The sequence below is a fragment of the Hyperoodon ampullatus genome (assembly GCF_949752795.1).
Source record: "Hyperoodon ampullatus genome assembly, chromosome: 15".
Classification (NCBI taxonomy): domain Eukaryota; kingdom Metazoa; phylum Chordata; class Mammalia; order Artiodactyla; family Ziphiidae; genus Hyperoodon; species Hyperoodon ampullatus.
Window position 1 is genome coordinate 38,343,188 of NC_136928.1, and position 18,336 is coordinate 38,361,523.

General features: G+C 47.0%; 1 protein-coding gene across 9 annotated transcripts in view; it reads left to right on the top strand.

The window, feature by feature from the left end:
* The window catches only part of BCL11A (BCL11 transcription factor A), a gene marked incomplete at both ends in the record, with an annotated part of 96,997 nt that overhangs the window by 62,589 nt on the left and 16,072 nt on the right, over positions 1 to 18,336 (top strand). The window lies entirely within an intron of this gene.

The window sequence follows — 18,336 nt, forward strand, 5'->3', positions numbered from 1 at the left end:
GGACTCTCAACAACTGCGCCACCAGGGAAGCCCGGGACTCCATTTTAGAGATGGGAAAACTGAGTCATAAGACGCTTAGAGGTAGACATCATTGGACAGCTGGAGTCGGGAACATTCCTGTCTTATGTTTGTGCCATATGTCCATGTTCCTCTCATATATTTAGACCAAATTCTTATCCAGATTTCTCATAAAGTGTTCATAAATTTCCAGTCTTCACTTTTCTGTAGCTTCCTTAGTTAGAATAGCTGATAGAGAAATGGCTGCATTGAAATTAATCCTCTTGCTTTTTGCATTCCGTTGCTCATAAATAAGGGAGTGAGAAACGGTTACTTTGAACGCCCTTATTAAGGCAGGTTTGGCTGCCAGAGAGTAGGGCAAACTGAAGGGGATGGGCTAAGACATCTTTTTCATGCCTCTTTTTTTTTTTTAACTTTGGCTTTTATAATGGTATAATTTAGTTTTTCCTTAATCTGATTCTGTATTCATTTTTTAATATATAATGTTGATTAGTATGTTCTATTATTTATAGCCCTCCAGAAGGATCCCAAGGGAAGGTAATCTCCATTTGAGAAGACGATTTCCCAATTTCCATACAGATGACGAAAGAGTCACTGCCCACTGCATGCCACCCACCCCTTGCCCCCTGCTGAGTTTTCTTCTTACCCTCTCAGTGTGGGGCATTGTGGGCCGCAGATACCCGAAAGCCTAACTGGAGATGCAACATGGGATGTGCTGACATTAACGCAAAAGGACTGCCTAATTGACTTGCAAAATATAGGTTAGGGAGTTTTATGGGATATCAAATTATCTTATTCTTTCTCTGATTAAAGACAAAATATTATATTAAGTAGATCATTACATGGGTAAAAGGTTAGAACTTCGCACACTTAGAGGTGTAGCCTGGCTTTCCCCATCCTGCCTGTGGCAGAGGCTCGTGGTGAGTAACTGATCGAAGGCGGGCAGATGCCTGTTCGTAGAACTCTGAACTGTCTGAATAGTCAAGTTAGATTTATAGGAGGGACGTTTGCCTTAGCTTTGAATTTCCTGAGTCCTTTTAATTCTGATAGAATAGTAATCTTAAAATTAAATTTTAATTTGTTCTGATTCCATTTCTTTTAGCAGGGAAAGGGGTGAATACCTGAAAGGGGGAATACAGGGCGAGAGCAGTGGCCAGGTTTGAGAGATGAGTGGCTTCACAGGGTTTTGGGCAGAAATGCCACTCCGTGTAGGGGTGTGGTCATGTTGAGACTATGGGCTGCTTCTCTGTCATACCATGATGCCTTGGTCCACCACCTAATGCTTTTAATGATGCCTTAGTCAACAGTCTAATGCTATAAAGGTCTTCCTGAAAGACATTCCAGACCCAGTCCTGTTGTCGAGTTGGAGCTTCCATGTGTCTGATAATAATCTACCAGCTAATCCATCATGCTGCCCACTTCCGTGCAAAATGTGTGTGTGTGTGAGTGTGCACATGAACGTGCATGTGTAGTCTAAGCATAGCTTTCTTGAATTTCTCACTCACTTCAGTACTTAACGGTACATATGTCCATAAAGTGGACTTTCAGCATTTGGCCACTGCGTTCTCTCTCATTGTGTGGGAAGAAGGCACGGGTGCCCAACTGGAGGTGGGTCAAGGTGGGCTGGCAGAGCTGTGATTGATGTCTCCATTTGATGTGTAGGGGAGAGAGCGAGTCACAAGCCATTCTCTGCAAATGAGCCATGGTCCACCTGCAGAGCTGTAACCCTGAAAGCCCCAGGACTGACCTCCCCAGGAGGTCTTGACTTTCAGCAGCCTTTCAGTCTAATCCATTTCAGAATGGAGAACAGCTTGCCACTGTCCTTTACTCTTTTTTTATTTGGTTTTTTTTTGGTTTTTTTTTTTTTTTTTTTTTTTTTGCGGTACGCGGGCCTCTCCCGTTGCGGAGCACAGGCTCCGGGCGTGCAGGCTCAGCGGCCATGGCTCACGGGCCCAGCCGCTCCGCGGCATGTGAGATCCTCCCGGACCGGGGCACGAACCCGTGTCCCCTGCATCGGTAGGCGGACTCTTAACCACTGTGCCACCAGGGAAGCCCCTGTCCTTTACTCTTGATTTGCTGACAAAGCAATGGTATTAGAAACTTGGGTAATATGGAAATAGATCCCTATATATATTAAACATCTTGTGTGTGTGTGTGTGCGCACGTGCATGTGTGAGCACATGTGGGTGTGTGGAAGGAGAGAACCAGAGCAGAGGGTTGGAGAAAGAAAGTAGGGAAAGTAACACTAAAATGTGCAGTATCATTCCCCAGCCTCCCGAAAATGGGGATCTGATGTAGCAATATGTATTTCTAAGAGAGGACAAAGCCATCTATTGGGTGAAGGGGTTTGTCTGGGGGGACCTGGAATTGCTGTGTGACCTTAGGGAAATACTTGCCTTCTCTGGGTTGAGCTCAGCCCATTGTTCACAAGGGGCAGTGCTGGTATTTATAGACCATGTTTGACTGTCCCGAGTGAAAGACAGCTTCACTTCTCACCTCAGAATAGCAAGCGTTGTTTCTCATATCTAGGTTGCTGGGACAGTTTCCTAGGAACCTAATGCTCGGCAGCTTTGTGACGTTGGAGGGAGGGTTTTTCTTTTTAAATGACTTGGTTGGTTTTTGCCACTTTTCACATTATTTCCCAAGTCTGGGGTTTGTCTTATTTTCCCTCACAGGCAGAATCTAAATGGTCTTGGTTTGGTTTTGCTTTGTATTTTTTTTTTTTTTCAGTTAGCTTAAATGTACCAAGGGCTTTCCTGGGACTGGTGTCTGGAGGCCAATGGCCAAGCTGACAGCAGCATGATGTCGGTGGAAGCCTGGGGTTAGCTGCCCACTGTGCCTGTTGAGGAGGCTGGCTTTGGGATTCTTGCTGGGGTTACCTTGCTCCACCCTGCCTGGTTGCTGTGACTTTAGCTCATTCTGGGTTTGTGTGAATTCATCAGTCTGACCTATGGCATCCCACCCCATTCCATCCCATTGCATTCCATAAGCCAACAACTGCAAGACCAGGCTCCCAATACCCTCAGCTTCCTGCATTTGTGTGCAGGTCTGCTTAGGGAATTGGGCTTTGACCTTGAGATCAGTCCACTTGGGAACTATGGCGGCAAGGGATAGCTGTTCTTCCGGGCTGTCCCTTGTTGTTTGGGGGTGGGGTGTGTGTGTGCACATAATTTTTATATTTCCTATTTTGATTCAAATACTGGTCTCTTTTTTTGGCCAAGTCTTAGGCAAATGCCACAGAGGGTTTCTTTTTGGCTTGAACTTGATGAGATTGAGATGAACTTGATGAAATAAACGCAAATTTATGCACACATGGTCATGGACAGATCACCACCACTCCCTCTCCCCGCCCCCCCCCCCCCAGCACATAATGAGCTATTCCTAAGTAAGACTTCCTAAATTTTGAGGTCTCACTTTGCATGGTGATAAGTGCAGAAGACCTCAGCCCCATATGCATTTTGGCTTGAGTTGTTAACCTTTCCTTCCTTCCTCCTCCTTTTCTCTCCCCCTACAAGGTCTTCCTTCCCCTAAGAAAAAACGTGTGAGCCATGCTGGGAGTATAGACTTGACCTCCACCTCACCAGGTGCAGCTGCTGACCAGCGCAAAAAAAAAAAGGAAATATGTATTTTTTTAAGGGGGGGTGGTTTCTGTTCCACAATCACTGTTGTTTCAATAAAAAGCAACCTGGTTTATCTGTAAAACCTACTTCCCTTTCTGGTGAGTGGGACCAGTTTGAATGGCAGAGGACTCCGTTGGAAGAGAAAAGGGAGGGGAGATAAGAGAAGGGAGATGTAGAAACAGAGGTGGAAAGGAGAAGAAAAGGGGGAAGAGAGAAGGAAAGAGGGAGCGGGGAAAGAGGAGTGACATTTGGGCTATTTTTAGCTGGACTCCAATGCAGATTTCATCAGGCTCATTGGCTGTGGGGAAACCGACTGTACGGACAGTCACCGTGCCTGTAACTTACTGTGAAGCGGCTGTGGTGACTGAATTTTCTGACACTGTCAGAGTTTGGACAACCCTGCCAGCTCCTGGAAGGAGAGCCTTACAACTGTCACAGGCGAAGCATCAGAGGCACGTGCTGTCGATAGTGACCTGCATTTGCAGAAACTCTGAGGGCTTTCTAATTAACGGAGGAGATCCAAATTAGAGGAAAGCTGTTCGACAAGCCCCCTCACATGCGCTAAGTGTCATGGCGCAGATAATCATTACATCTAACAAGCTCCTGATTTTTAACGGAAGCTATGAGATGAACTGGCCTATAATGGTTCAGTTTCAAGGGAAACAAAAAAAAGCACACCCTAGCCCCCCGTCTGAAAAAGAAGAAAGAAAGAAGGAAGGGAATAAAGAAAGAACAAGAAGAAGAAAAGAAAATAGGGGAAAAAATAGGAAAAATGGGGGGGGGGAAATGAACAAGAGGTTCTCATGCTAGTGCTTTGGGCAAATGTTCAAACCCCATCCCTGAATTCTTGCCTTTGTCACTGGCTGGAGCAATCAGATACATCTTCTGTTTTAGATTTTCCTTACTGTAATCTATGTCTGCTAATATGCCAGCTCGTTCATTTGATGTTTCCCGGAGACGAGCCTCCTCCGTGAGTTATTTCTGACCATCGCAGCATTCCACAGGGTCTGAATTGTTGAAAGCAGTGACCCAAACCATAACAACTTGAATATTACAATCGAAACGTGATGTAGACAACAGTTGATTTGGGGCTCAACCTTGGATGGAGAAACAGACTGGGGGCTGAAGGGGACCCCATCTGTCCCTGGAGACTTGCCTGAGATCCCTTGGGGATCTGTCTGAGCTCAGGCCTCCTGACCCCATCCAGGGCTCTGTGCACAGGGCAGGGGAATTTAAGTCCTGGTTTGAGTCATTGATTTAAACCAGCTTTCAAAGGCCTGCGTGGAGCCGATCATTTGCGTGCCTTCCTTTCTGGGTGTTCCCCTTGTCAAAACCATTTCTCTACGTGGGACACACATCAGAGGGGGAAAGGGCTGTAAACCTTGAGGGTTGGCCGACATCGTTCAGGAAGTGCAGTATTAAGAGCAGCGCTTCTCTTGTCCCCGTTGATTCTCCCCAACTACCCATACTATCCTTGTAGTTATTCATGGGAAGTAAAATAATATAAATCACGCCGCCTGATTCTTCTCAAACGGCTCACAAAGTAATCACAGGCTGAAATGCAGCTTTTCTTGCCGTGTCTTTGTCAGTAAATCAGATTTTGAGCATTTATCAGCAAAAGTTAGATTTAAGCATCATTCCTGTAATGTTTGAAAGAAAGAAGATTTGTTTGGGTAGGGACTCTGCCAATCAGTGAGCTTCCAGCTTGACTCTGCTATCAATTATTGCTGCAATTATTTGTCTAGTTGGATATTTAAAATGTCATCAGAAAGAGATGATTACATATTCCAGAAAGCAAGGCACTGTATAATCAGATGAACTGAATCCAGTTAAATGTAGTGTGGTACCAACCTGTCCTTCAGAGTAGAATTCTTGAGCTACCACCTAAGCAGCAGCCTTCTGCCCAGTTTTTAGGAAGCTGATCTTAACCTTGGGCTGCAGTGTGTTGCTGAGGTCGGGTGAGACCCGATTATGGGAAACTTTCCAAGTCTGAAAATGGAATTGCTCCTTCAGATACATGAGAAGTGCATTTTGGTTATCTCATTCAATTCATCTGCAAATCTATAAATAAGATGTCCCTCTATTCTTCTTGCTTCCTGTGGATTTAAATGCCACATCCTGATTTGTGGCAAAGTTGTCACATGTCCCTTTTCCCACTCTCTCTGCCTGGTGCCCAGGATCTAAGCAGTGGCAGTAGAAATTACAACTGTTTGGAGGCCAAGAAAAATCTCCATTTCTCGCTTTTCTCCAATCCCGGGTATTCTCGGCCCTGCTCCATCCATCAGCCTCCCCCACACACACCTCCTCCAGCACACACCCCCCTTCTGTCTGCACCACCAACAGGAAACCAATACAGCTCCAATTTTTTTTTTTTTTTTAATGGAGGAAAAGAAACCACAACCTGAACAAAAACTCCAGCCAAACCGAACTCTCTACAAAGAGCAATCCCAAATGTTCTAAACGTATAGAAATCCCCCCTTTAACAGGTCTGCCCCCCTCTCTGGGCATCAGGAGTGCCCCTGAAGAACAGCATGTTAGATCTGAAAGTGATAGCCAAGCCCTCAGCCGGGAAACAGTCCATCCCCATTCTTCTGACACCAAGATTAGAACTGACGGGAGGTTCTGGAGATGTTTTCTGTATCTGAGGTGGGTTTCATGAATTTGAGAATTTTCTGTGGGGCTTTTCCCAATTCACTTTCCAGAGAGCATGCTTAGCTGTTATGATTCCAGAGCACCACGATGATCAAAGGACTTTCCCACCATAACATAAACTTTGGGGGTGGGGAATCTGTTAGAAAACTAATCTCATCTGTGGGGCAGGGACGGGGGAGAGGGGGTGGGAGATGGCCTTTTAAAGCACAGGAGCCCTGGGTTGTGTGTGTGCTGGAGCATGTGGGAGAGAGAACGGTGTAGAGGGTGGAGCATCCAAAATGACTTGAAAAAAGGAAACGCATTGAAATGGAGAAAAAATATTGTCTCTGCTGCAGTTAACCTCCTGTCACCTTTGTCCCTCTCCTCCTTCGCCAGCTGTGCTCAAGGACATTCACGTCTTGCCTGGGTTTCCCTGCCAGGCCCTGCAGCTTGGGGTGATCCGGGTCAGCTGACTACACTGCCCTACTGGGGGGCAGAAATTGCTTTGAGCCTTGAAAGCAGGTTATATGCTTGTGGTGGGTGGGGTGTGTGTGTGAAGACCACAAAACAAGAGGAGTGAAGGGCCAGGTTTAGCTCTTAGGAAGCAGATAGGAGGCCCAGGGTTCTGAATGTGTTTCCTTTTCCTGGGATCCCTGCCTCATTTTAGTTTTCAGGGTGTACGTGTTTCTCTCATGTTCTCCAGCGCGTCCCAAACAGAGGCAGGGGCTGGGCTTGGGCCTGGGCTTGGGCCTGGAGCTCTGGCTGGGCAGGGACATGCCAGTCATTTGGCTGGGAAGCCCCAGCCAGCACTCCAGGGTTTTGCACTCTCTTCTCTGGGCCTCCACGGGGCTGTGCCAGGATCTGGTGCAACTTGGGGCATGAGCTGTGGGCTGCTGCAGGCACTCTCCTGCATCGGAGGCAGGGAGGCAGATGAGGTCATCCAGACAGCCTTCCAAGGCTAGCCTTATTTAGTGGAGCAAAACTATGTGTTCTAAATAGGATTGCTTGAACTGCAGGACTTCACACTGTTCTTTCTCTCGGGGCAGAAAGATAGGGGTGTAGGTGGGGAATGAGAATAGAGAAAAGTGTGGGAGATTACTAAAAAAAAAAAAAAAAAAAAAAATTGAGAGAGGGAGAGGAAAAGGACCCAAACTAGGTAATTGGGACCAATTCATCAGAAGACTTAAGGAAATTTGACATCTACTGTACCTCTTCTAACTGTATAATGACACAGCATTTGGAAAGTGAATTATTAACTTGATTGTCCATAACGACCATTGAGTAAATATACAATCACAGGTTGTCAAAATTGTACAGTGAACCGATGGGCCAGCAGCCACTTTCAAGGGACTGTAATCATCTCCCGGGTCAAGGCTGACCTGGAGGCTCCTTGGTTAGTGAATCATTTACGGGAGAGACCTCAGCGACTCTGGGAAGGCAAGGTTCCCCTGGTCACTGCCGGGTCCTTGGCAGCTCCTTCCAGCCAGGTCATTTAGAATCGCCCTCCAGGAAGAAAAGTTCACTGAACAGCACTTGATTTACGAGTATTGATTAAGGGGCTCTTCTTTGCCCAGAATGGTGCCAGGCGAGGAGAGGTGGACAGCACGCTGTTGGTTCTCAGAAGGCTTGGACTTTAGTTGGGACCAGTGGTGGTGGATACATGATGATCGTGTGGAGCCCGGGACCCAAGCATAGTGTAAGGCTGGGGACCGGGTGTGGGACATCCTTCACCGGCCTTGCCTTTGTCTAACCAGGGGCCTTGGTGCCCCTCACCCCCTGAGCCGCGACGCTCCCGCCCTGGGTGCAGGCGGGCACGTAACCTCAGTGGGGCCTCCTCCCGGGGAAGTCCGCAGCCTGCTCCACACTGGAGGAGCAGCCGTGTCAGCCAAGAGCCGCAGGCCATAAATGCAAAGTATGGTTTAACAAAAGCAGCTTTTGAGTGAGAAAGCTGAGTGGAGTTGTCCCAACCTGTCAACTTCAGATTTCTTTCCTCCTCCCCATAAATCAAAAAACGGTTGGTGGAAGGGAGGGACAGAAGCGTTTCATTTTCAGATTTTGTAAGAAAATCAAATCAAATCAAAAGAACCTGTCCCACGCTGATACCTTACATGCCAGGTTTGAGCCCGAGGCAAATTTTTGTGGCCGTGTAATAAGCCTCTTTAAAATGGTGACAGACCCTTGACTCTTTGCCTTGAATTACAGGGATAGAAGACATTTTATTGCGTTAGAGCCAGGCCAGGAGTACAGGATGGTTCTTGCCTGGTCGGCCCCTTTGAACACACACGCCCTGCTGTCCACACTCCCACCACCTGACAGGGCTGGGCCGTGATGGTGGCGGAGATCTGTGGGCCGGTGACAGAGGGGGCTTTCTACCCAGCAGTGGCAAGTTTAGGCTCTGGAAGCAAAAGGATTTCAGCCCGAGGGGCCTGTTAGGGAGAGAGGAGTGTCTGCGTTCTAGTGGACCTGGGAGACCTTGACATGGGCGGCTCCGGGTCAGTCTCACTGCTGGTGCTGCATGGAAATAGAGTGTAGCTGAGGCCTCATTGCCCAGGCAGTCTTAGATTCAAAACAGGAAATGATACTGGGGACTCCCCTGGGTGGGTGGGGGGGCTTGATGTCTATGGAGACGGGAAAGGGGACGGTGGCTTCAAGGTCCAAAGAGGCCAGTTCTCCACAAGCTGAGTTTCCAAGTGGACCTGTCCAGTGGGTGGAAGGGATGGTGTGTTCTTGGTTTGAGGAGCTGGGAGGAGTCTGATAACTTTGGGTGTTGCCCCCGTTGTATCAACAGAACTAGTAAGCCCGAGAACAACCAGCAGCACCCACCCTGCGGCTGGACTGGGGCCCCTCGAATGACTGCAGATGATACACATGTGCATCTCCTTTTTTAGTCAGGAAATTCTTTCCAGGTTGGTCAGTGGGATAAATGAAGGATTCGACATTGGGTAAAAAGCCAGGAAAATATCTCTGAAGCCAAGAAAATAGGCCACCAGTCAGTAGGCTGTGTCTGCCTCTCCTTTGTTCTGTAGGGCTGTCAGAGAGGTTGGGTCTGAGGCCAGGGCTCGGAGGAGGAAGGTGCTGAGGGACTGAGCAGATGGTAGCAGAAGTTGGAGGAGCGTGTGGGCGGGCAGAGGCCTGTTTCTGAAAGAAGGACTCTCTGCCATGGGACGAGGCCTGGCCTCGAAGCCCCAGAACCCTCCTTGATTCAATCTCACCTCAGGCAAGAGGGCAGCCTAGTTTTGTTTCTGAAGAAATGTCAGAGCCTGACCTGCTAGACCATTTTTTTTTTTTTAAGTTTGTAGAGCTTTGAAGCCTTAAATTAGTTCTCATAATTTCTGAGCAGTTCTGTATTAACCATGGGACATAATAGGTTTTAATTCTGGAGAATGGCCAGTTCTGGTTCTAAGAATCTCTTGGCCAAGATTGTCACAGAACATTAGGCCCATAGAGTGTGCCTTCCCCATTTCCCTGGACACTCACACCCTATTTTATCATCCCGGGAAGGCAAGTGATTGCCTGCAAGTGGCTGTAAGACTAGTGCCCGGACACTCTGCCTCACCCCGCCCGGAGGTGGGGTGAGTGAGGTGAGAGAGTGGTGACGAGGGGCAAAGGTTGGTCCCCAAGTCAGTGGGCAGGACTCTGAGTTCCAGCTCTGCTCTCACTGCCTGCAGCAGGATGCCTCTGAGATCTTCTGTCACCTGGGGAGGTGAGGATAACACCTTCCCTCATCCCACAGGATTACTGTGGGGTCAGAATATGAGGAGAAGGCTTTGGGAAGAAGATAAAACCCTCCACAGCGGCCACAACATACTTTCTCAAAAAGGGCCAGGCTTGGAGGCTACCCGTGCTTCTGGGCCCTTTTCCTTTGAAGGTTGCACACATCAGTCCTGGAAGATAAAACCAGAAAACTCTCCAGCTCTCTGGGCCTGCTCACATCCACCAACCATGCCTCTCCCCTCCAGCAGCATCACTGCCTACATTCCGCAAACATCCTCCTCCGCAAGGCCCAGGGACACCTGAAAATAACAGGGGTCTTCTTATAAGTGCCAAGCTTGGTTTTCTTAAACTTATTCTGGTATTTTCTTAGACTGATGAAAATGGAGATAGGGAGGCCATAAATTACGTTTGGTAGTTGACGCAGATAAAAAGTCTCGGGGTGGCCTCTTCAGAGGAATTTGGGAGTTGCATGTTCTGCTTGCTTTGATAGAGAAGTCCTTCTCTGCCCTGGCTGGTGTTATCAGAATTAAACGTTTGCTGAGCAAATGGTCAGTCTCATTGGATCCACCTTTACAGCCCAAAGGCCTTCCTCCCCTCAGTTGAAAATGCTCGTTCCCCCAGACATCGAATCCTTAAATCAGGGCGAACACACGTGTAGTTTTCAAGGCTTTCCAGGTGCTGGCGCTAGGATTTTCCATCCTTTTCTTCCTTTCTCTGTGCGGTGAGTGGGGTCTGCGAATACATCTGCGTGAGACCGGATGATTTGGGCAAAAGAAACAGTGTTGTTCAGGACTTCAGCTTCTTTCATTCCTCACTCCTTCTTCTAACCACAAAGATACTGAGGTTGAGCCCCACTTTAAGAAAGCCCAATACACACCAAATCTCATCAATGGAAACTGATAAATTAGAGGGTGATTTTTCACATTACAGAAAGATTGTTAACTTTTCAAAAGGTTTCCCCGCAGGGTTCCTTTAAATAGTGAGCTCCCCCACTGAATTTAAAGTGTTTGTTTACAGATCATTAACTACTTGACAGAGAGGTTGGGGAGGGGGTGGAGGAAGAAGCACTTAAAAGGTAAAAGTGTTAGAAGCCCTGCCAATTTTCGATGAGCCTGGAAGGGTGATGAAACATCCCTGAAATTACGTCCCTTAGCAAATGTGATTCAGTTTACAGAAATTCAGTTTACACATGGCTTTCCAGGAACCCTTCAGGTTGGCTGAGGCAGGGACCACAGGGCGCTGGGGCCTTGCCTCCCTGGTTTGGGGTGGCTGGGAGAGGACTCTGGCTTTTCTTAGAGTCCTATGCGTGCCCTCATGTGCAGTGGGTACCAGGCTCTGACAGGAGGCGGAGCTTTGCCACTGGCCTTCGGACACGGGCAACAGAGACCTTTCCCCTTGGCATTTAGCCTGAGTTTGTGGGAAGTTTCTTCCTGCTTCTCTCTGACCTTCAGTCTCTTTGGCTCAGGACTCACCTAGGTTTCCTGCTTGAAACTTAGGTAAGCTTTGCACGACTGTGCCCCAGGAGGTTGCAAACCACCACCAGGCCTACTCTCGGAGTCTAAGAATTAGCCTGGGGACCAGACCCAGCCCACACAGGCCTGTAGGTTTTTTTCTCATCCCTGCAAGTTCATAAGGGGCATAGGCCCATCCTGGCCAGCTTCTAGGATGGCCCATAGTAGTTCTCTTAACTGCGTCCAAGACTCCTGCCCTTGATCTGGTCTCAAGGAGACTCAAGACTGGCCTGGGAGAAAGAACTCATCCATCTAATCCAGTCTTCTCTTTTTTTCTTTTTTTTTTTTTTTGCGGTATGCGGACCTCTCACTGCTGTGGCCTCTCCCGTTGCGGAGCACAGGCTCCAGACGCGCAGGCTCAGCGGCCATGGCTCATGGGCCCAGCCGCTCCACGGAATGCGGGACCCCCCCTGGACCGGGGCACAAACCCGCATCCCCTGCATCGGCAGGCGGACTCCCAACCACTGTGCCACTAGGGAAACCCCCAGTCTTCTCTTTTTAAAGATGGGAAAACTGAGGGCCAGAAAGGGGAAGGGATTTACTCAAAGTCATGCTTAGCCGGGGAATGGCAGAGTTGAGATTGAAGAACTTAAATTCCTGACTTTGTTCTAGCAGTCTCTCCAGAGGAACGAGTCCCTAACGTCCTAAAGGAAGAAAGGAATCTGGCGAGAGTTTCAGTGGGACCCATGAAGGAATGGATTAGGCAAGGCCTCTTTAAAAGTAGTTCCCCAATTCCCCCAAATAACCTGAAAAATAACCTCAGGAAGAAGCAAGCCTGTGCCCACACATGTACACTCCCTCACACCCCACCACACACAAAGTCCTCCAATAAGGACTCAGAGCGGGAGTAAGGTTACCCCCGCTCTTCCCGTGGCTCTGAAGAGAAAAGAAAGAGGGGAAATTTGGAGGGAAGGTCAAGGTGATGATTGAAGAGACACAGAGGTATAGGAAAATCTCCACCTTTCTTGCACAGTCATTTGTTGAGGATGTGTCAGCAAGTACAAGCCCATGTGAAACTGGCAGTGCTACATCTGAAATAGATTATTTAAACCGGGGAGGCAGGGTTGCAGGAAGAACATGGCTATCAACAGTTGTTTGTCTGACTCAGAGGAATAGAACACAGTGAATTCTGCCTTGGTAGACCACTCACCACTCATCAGGGGGCAAAACAATCAGGGTGGGGGGAAACAAAACAGGACAGATGACCTTTCATAGTTTCACCAGCGTCCACGTGGCTGCATCCATTATTGTAAGAAAACGTGATGTTTGAAAATAAGAAGTTGTGAAAGGTGAATCCTTCACAAAAGCCCTCAGAAGGTTTATTTAGGTGACCATATCCTCTGGTATCAACAGGATGGATTGGTGAGTAATATTTTGATTTAAATGTACTACCTGTTGGGCCCCATTTGGGTACACCTCGAGCTTTGCTTCTCTCTGGGCATCAATACCTGCTTTTTTCTTTTGTCTAGAAAGTCCTTCCTCTTGGCTCTCCAGGTCCAGTTCCTAAGTTCCCTTTTTCCTAAAGCCACTCTCCTCCCTTCCAAATGGAAGTTCTTTGTCTCCTTTGAATTTCCGTTCAGTTTATCTGTACCTCTCTTATGACACACTTTCTACTTTGGAGCAGAGTGATTCCTTTCCAGGCTTATCTTCTCTACTAGATGGAGGCTCCTGTAGGGAAGTCTGTGTCCGACTTTTCTTTGCGTTGCTCACAGAGGTAACCCATTGCTTGGGGCAATATAATCGTTTACTGAGTTCGGGCACTCAGTAAATAGTTGTTGAATGAATGCGTGAAAGAATGAATGAATGGAATTTATCCCGGGTACACACGTCTTGCATAGTGAGGTACACAGTTAAACAAAGGAAAAAAAAAACTGTCCTAAAACAATTTGTCTTCTTATGAGCTGCCCTTCCAGTCTCCTCGAGACGTTCCACCATTCTAAGGCAAGAGCTTAAAATGTAATAAAAATTTATCTAATTCATGATCAAGTGAAAATACTTAGGGCCCAGAGCCAAAAAATATTATTGGAATGAACTTTTTTCAACACCCTAAATTTAACCAGTTGGAATTCTTTTTTTTTAAGTACCATCCTATTCAAACTTTTGAAATGAAGGATTTGCCTTTTAGTGGGAAATCTGCATTTCAACACAAAGATGGAACACAATGTCTTTGGCTTACTTATTCTTCAGAAAAGCAAGTTCCTTTTTTTTTTTTTTTTGAATTATATGTTTTGCTTATGTTAAAGACACAGATTGCAGAAAATTTTGTTTAGGCCTGACAGATTGGTGGCTTGCATTTTTTGCATTTTTATAGATAAAGGGGCATGAAAGATGTCATCTCTCCTCCTCACTCAGAGTGGATGCCTAGGGTGAGAACTCTTAAAAGGTGAAATTAGTAATGTGTTGTTAGGTAATCAAGGCTCTGAGGTGATAGGCTTGGTCAAAAAAGAAAAAAAAGTTTTTCAATGAGTGATTGATGAGATGAAAGTCATTGGTGAAGTCTCTACGAATATAAGGACCATGAACGAGTTTCAGCAAAGAAATTCTATAGTGTGATGTCTGAAGAATTCTTGCTTGCTTTGTGTATACAGAGCATCACGATTCGGTAAAATCTTAGCTAGTGAAAAAGCATAGTGATGGGGAAAACACTCGTGTAAATGCTCATTTCTAGAACAAAAGGGAATGCAATTTTGACAATATCAGAAGGTTAATTAAGAAGTCTGTGAGCAGTGATAAAGCTGGCACATTTTCAGTTCAGACTGACACAACTCAAGACAGGCATTGCTAATGTTGGCTCTATAATACTCTAAAAAGTCACAGGATCTGAGAGATGGGGGCTGGTATCTGTCTTATGGAGGGTCAGGAGCTAGAAGGAGATTCAGTGGATTTGCTTTCCAGTTAGATAAAGAAGCCTCTATCCTAGACTAGCTGCACTGTTGTTATTTTTGTGATTTAGATCCAGTAATATTGATAGAACAGGAATTGGTTTGTTCAGGGAACTTTACAAACTTTCGGGATGCATTTTAAGTGTAGTCTGTAAGTTGGCTACTGGCTGAGGACAGAGAGGGGACTTGAGAATGTTGGAGCTAGAAGGGGCGGTAAGTGTCCTTTATTTTGGCCTGTCACCAATATAGAGACCCCTCCCCATCACAGTGGGTTGTCATCTTCTCTTTTTTTTTGAAGATGCAAGGTGAGTGGGGGGTCACGCTTCACAGGGCAACCCTTCCTCTTGGGGATGGCTCTACCTCTTTTGTGCCCCATCTTGCTGGGAAAACAGGGAAGTTACCTAGAAACATATGTTTAAGAAAAGAAATACATAAATGCACATATATGTTTTCGTGAACAGCAAACATCTATACGTGTATCTACTCCTCTAGAGAAGCCTGGGTTTTTAATTCCTATAAAAGTCAGCACCCGGAGCAGTCATTCAGTGTTTTGGAAATAATGCTTTGTGCTCAGCTGTTTCAGCACATTTGTAGATCAGCGGTATTACTTGTTGATTGGTAGACAGTGATGTGGCTATATGACACACCCAGTGATTAGTTTCAGAAACATATAACAGGTCAGTAGTAAAGGAATCTTTGAGAGGTTCTTGGGGAAACCTAAAACTTGATTTAATGATCTTCAACTCCAGGGACATCCCACCTGGTTTATAGAGCTCTGTGTCAAAAGTTGGTCCCGATGCATATAGAAATCTAAAGTGACCGATGCATAACATTCAATCAAAACCATTCCCAATTTGTGGCAGATTTTTTAATGAGACCTGAAAGATAAGATTCATTATCTGTTACTCAGCCATAAGGAAGCATTGCAACCTAATAATGCATAAGGCATTTCTGAGGCCCTAAAGTGGAAATGCTGGGTCTGGAGAGACTTTTTTTTTTTTTTTTTTGGTATGTGGGCCTCTCACTGTTGTGGCCTCTCCCGTTGCGGAGCACAGGCTCCGGACGCGCAGGCCCAGTGGCCATGGCTCACGGGCCCAGCCGCTCCGCGGCACGTGGGATCTTCCCAGACCAGGGCACGAACCCGCGTCCCCTGCACCAGCAGGCGGACTCCCAACCACTGCACCACCAGGGAAGCCCTGGAGAGACTTTTATGAAACAGAACAGGTTAAAATGCTTTTCACCAGAGGAGTACAAGGCATTTGAAAAGATTAATTCAGAAGAGGGCAACACATTTGAGAGTCCAGAAAGGGAAACAGGAGTCCAGTGCTTATTGCATCCGTGCAGCGTGCCATAGCTGCATTTGCAAACATTTCCGCATTTATGGAAGCAGTGAGGACACCATCTGCCTGACATAAGCTGGTTTGGATGTTATGCAAAGAGCATTCCCTGTTTGAGTCTGGGCCTGTTCCCTGTCCTGGTCAGTGCGAGAGGGTGGAACCTTGGATTCCACATAGAGGGATCCTTAGGAATTTCCCAGGCTTGCTCTGGTCCTAAAGGAGGTGAGTCCCAGACAGCAGACAGAAGGGAAGAGAGCCTCATAGCCAGTGGATCTCTGGCTGCCAGGAGAACATCAAAGCTTCCAGCTTCCATTCCTCCCCTCATGCTAAGACAGCACTTATGAAACTGGATTGTGTGTACGAATCACCTGGAGTGCTTGCTAAACATAGATTCTTATACTCTACACCCACTTCCCCAATCCCAGTTTTTGATTCAGTAATTCTGAGGAAGGGCCTGAGACTTTGCATTTCCAACAAGCTCCCAGGTGATGCTGATGCTGGGCCTGGGTCTGCACTTTGAGAACCACTACCCTGAGAGAACCACCAAGGAAATAAAGAGAGCATAGCTAGACCGCCCACTTCCCTGCCAGCCACCGGAGCCCACCTCTCCCTGGGGAGAAGGAAAATGCAGGTGGGAGGAGAAGAGGCCCTCAGTCAGGGGCAGCCTGGGGAGGCAGAGCTGCTGGTTGAGGGTGATGCTTAGAAGCATTAATTGTGAGACTCTACTCTGCCTAAACTGTGATGGAATAATTGAAAGCATCATAGCAAGAAGTTAAACCCTAGGGAAGCTATTAACAATTCAGCATTTCCAGTTCCTGTGGGAATGTTGATTCTACTTACCAATGAGAACGTGTTCAGAGATGTGTTTGGCGGGGGAGGCTGCAGAATCAGCTGGGGTCCCCATTGTCTTTGGTTTGACACTCTTCTTGGAGGAAGAGAAAGGCAAGAATGAGTCTCTCTCACGAAGACAGTGTCAGTAGCTTGTTAGGCTGATAGGAATGGTTTGTTTCTCTTCAGCTGGCTGATTCTGCAGGGGAAGCAGAAGTAGAGGATGAAAACAGTGGGGGTGAGGCAAGGTGCAGGAAGTAGGTCAGGTGTTTTCCAGTTCTGAAACCAAGTCAGTTCATTTGGACCTTTTGAAAGGTCCACTCAGCACCTCTGGGGTGGACTCGAGGTTGTTCCTCCGAATGGGTCAAGAGAAAGAGATCCCTTCTCACTGGTACTTCTTGAGCAGTACAGACCAGGGTGGGAATGACAGAGGGGAGGGAGAGAGATGGATATCCCAGAAAAGAGCACTGGATTGGGGAGTCAGGAGACTAATTCTGATCTTCACTTTTGTGGTTAACCATCATGATAGCTGTGAGCCAGTCACTTAATTTCTCAAAGCCTCAGTTTCCCCACCTGTAAAATGAAGGCATTAGACTTGATGATCTCTAAGGTTTTTTACAACTCAAAACCAAACCCAAAACCAAATAATGGTGGCAGATACTCAGACACTCTCCTTGATGAGCCCTCACTTTGCCTTGTGGCCTAGTGCTGTGGGGGAACTGGGCCAGGCTGCTACCCCCAGAAACTCAGCTTGCTCTAGGCCAATGGGTTAGTAGATGAGTTTGCCAACAGGAGATGCATGCAAGTGGTCAGGCCTGGACCAGGTTAACGGTTCTCCCATTGCTTGCTGGGGGTCTATTTGAGGCACCTCAGGGTCTTCCCAGAGTAAGTGGCAGGGAATATGAAATGAGTCTTTCCTGGTGTGAGGGTCCAAGTACCTTGTTGCTTTTATGCTGGGGTCACAGTACTCAGCCGTATGGGTCTCCTAAGAAACAGACTTCAGTCTTGGCGACAAACAAACTTATTAAGTAGCTGAGGCAAGAACAAGTGCAAAAATGGATTCTCAGATTTCTCATTGAAAAACGCTATGACTAAATCTGTAGTTAATTTTACCCTTGCCTCTCAATTCATAGAACATAAGCAGTTAGATGAAGACATGCTTGCTTTTTAAGTCTAGTCTTCCTGCTTTTGCTGGTTCATTTTGTGGTATTTGTTTTGTTTGGGGTCAGGGAGGAGGACATGCCTCTGTAGATGGTCTCGGGCTAGGTGGAGCCTTCGTGGCAGCCTCCCTGGGCAGGCCCAGTAACAACAGATTTATGCCTCTGTGTAAGAGCTTCCACGAGCAACACGCCATTGTTACCCACCAGGCTCCTCATGAAAGGGAACCTTGTGCTGACTGCCCTGGCTGTTCTTGGCAGCATGATCTATAGAAGGAGAACAGGATGTATTTTACACTTGAGACCTGCTATCCTAGAGTATAACAACAACTCTTCTAAGTGCTCTTAATATTAAGCTAATGGAAAACATACTCTGTTTACTCACCATCAAAGTCTGTTTTTCTTCTCTCCCGCCTCCCCCAATCATCACAAACTCCAAGCCTCTAGGACACACGGAGTGTCCCTGCTCCATCTCTCCTCCACTCTGTCTCAAGGTTGACCTCTCCATGCTTGGTTAGCTCAAGGTGGACTTGGAAAAGCTAGGAACTCACCACATAAACCATACAATCCCCAGGTTGCACAAACCAAATATTTCTTTTCTCACAAAAATCTCACTGCTAGAACTGCTTGATTTACGG